The sequence below is a fragment of the Gavialis gangeticus genome, unplaced genomic scaffold (genome assembly GCF_001723915.1).
Source record: "Gavialis gangeticus isolate Ggan-Ray unplaced genomic scaffold, GavGan_comp1, whole genome shotgun sequence".
Taxonomy (NCBI): Eukaryota; Metazoa; Chordata; order Crocodylia; family Gavialidae; genus Gavialis; species Gavialis gangeticus.
The window spans coordinates 177,897,409-177,899,108 of NW_017729032.1; the positions used below are offsets into that span (position 1 = coordinate 177,897,409).

Genomic DNA, 1,700 nt, shown 5'->3' on the forward strand with positions numbered 1-1,700 from the left:
GGACTGTATGGGTGTCTACGCCGCAGTCCCCCAGCTTCCTTATGAGAATGGGGTCGTGGTATCACTGGGATACCACGACCTTTGGTTTCCATCCTCACTCAATGTAAGAGTTGGTTGCCCAGCCCAAGGTAGCCATACCTATACATCCCTCTCCAAGGGCATGATTGCAGTTCTCCAGTGGAAATCAGGGTGGTAGGCAGAAGTTCTGTGTAGCCATTATCACTGGGTAAGAGAGGGTAGGGTTGTCCCTGGTCAGGTTGACTGGGAATGCCAGATGTGGTGAATCCTGGTCTCAGGCCACATGAAATGGCTCCATGCGGTGGATGGGATTCCCAAGCTTTTATGTTGTGGGGGGAAGTTCACCAGACTCTCCCCCTTTCTGGGTGCAGCAGGCTCTCCCCCTTTGTTTCATCTCTGGTGCCCTGAGTGTCACAGGGCCTGAGACTCAGCACAGGGTCCATGTGCAGGTAATGCCAAGGCCTTTGTCACAATGCAGACTCCAGTGACATGGAGACCACCTGGGACTCATCTGTAGAGGACACCTCCAGGGGCTCATTCCCTGCCACCAACAAGTTCACACAGAGGAAAAGCCATATCAGTGCTGTGTGAGACAGAAGAGCTTCCCAACCTAGCCCAGCACCGGCGCATCCACAGCCAGGAGCATCCATAATTTTGCCAGCAGTGCAGGAAGGGCTTGTGCGTGCCTACCTGCTCAGTACCCTCTGGTGGCTGCGTTCAGGCAAGCAGCCTCATGCTGGTGGAGTGCAGAAAGAGATCACTGTGACTCAGCAGCTGGCCCCCAAGTTTTGCCAGGTGGGGAGAGGCTCAGAGAAAACACCTCAAGCAGATGCCAGCATAGATGCTGGGGGAACCTGTGAGGAAGTGATCTTTGTGTCAGCCTTGGAGCCTGTGCCTTCCCCAACATTCTGTAAAAGCAGCTAGTGCTCCCATAGGGCACCTTCACAATAGGGTGCCCTCCCCAAGAAAGCTGGCTCCAAATGACACCCAAAGACTGTCCTTGACTGTCTCCCAGCTTCATCCTCCCTCCTAGTCCTAAGGTTCCTTGTAACAGGTTGCCTTCCCCAGCACCATCTTCCATGTTCTCCACATCCTATGTGGGGCACCCTTGGAGTCCCCTTTAAAGGTTTTGTGTGTCCCACTCTCTACCCTCCTGCCATGTCTTGACAGAAAATTGTTATACTGACATTCTTGTAAGCAGGAGACTGCCTATTATATTTCATATATTGGAGTCTTCCACCTCCATGGGCCTTGACCACTTGCCTTTCTCTAGCTAGGCCTTCCCGTCTTTCCCCACCAAACAGGGTTCAACTCTGAGGCTCTAGCCCTTTTCCTTGTCTTGAGGCTTGTGGACTTCCTTTCTGCTCCACTCTGGAGCCTAGCCTTCCTGGCCCAAAGGCCTGGCCACTGGTCCTACAGCCAGGGGGCTGCAAGTTTAAGGCTGGGGAATGGCCCCAAATCCATGCTGTCCTAGTCCATAAACAAAAAACCAAAACTGTACCTCAGGGGCACCAGACCACTGCTTTTAGGATTGTGCCCTCTGGCAGCAGGGTCTGTACCCCCCCAAAATCCTGCACCCATACTGGTGCCAGGGCCCATGTACCCCAAATACTGCACCTTCTCTGGCACCAGGGTCAGTACACCCCAGATCCTGCACCCACACAGGCATCAGGCCCCTATGG

General features: G+C 53.9%; 1 long non-coding RNA gene across 1 annotated transcript in view; it reads right to left on the reverse strand.

Moving 5' to 3' along the window:
* LOC109303021 overlaps window positions 1-1,211 on the reverse strand; it is a 3,505-nt gene extending 2,294 nt beyond the window's left edge. Inside the window, exon 1 of the long non-coding RNA XR_002098989.1 lies at window positions 959-1,211. This is a non-coding gene — a long non-coding RNA (uncharacterized LOC109303021). The remainder of the gene's footprint in view (window positions 1-958) is intronic.
* Window positions 1,212-1,700: the final 489 nt, after the last annotated feature.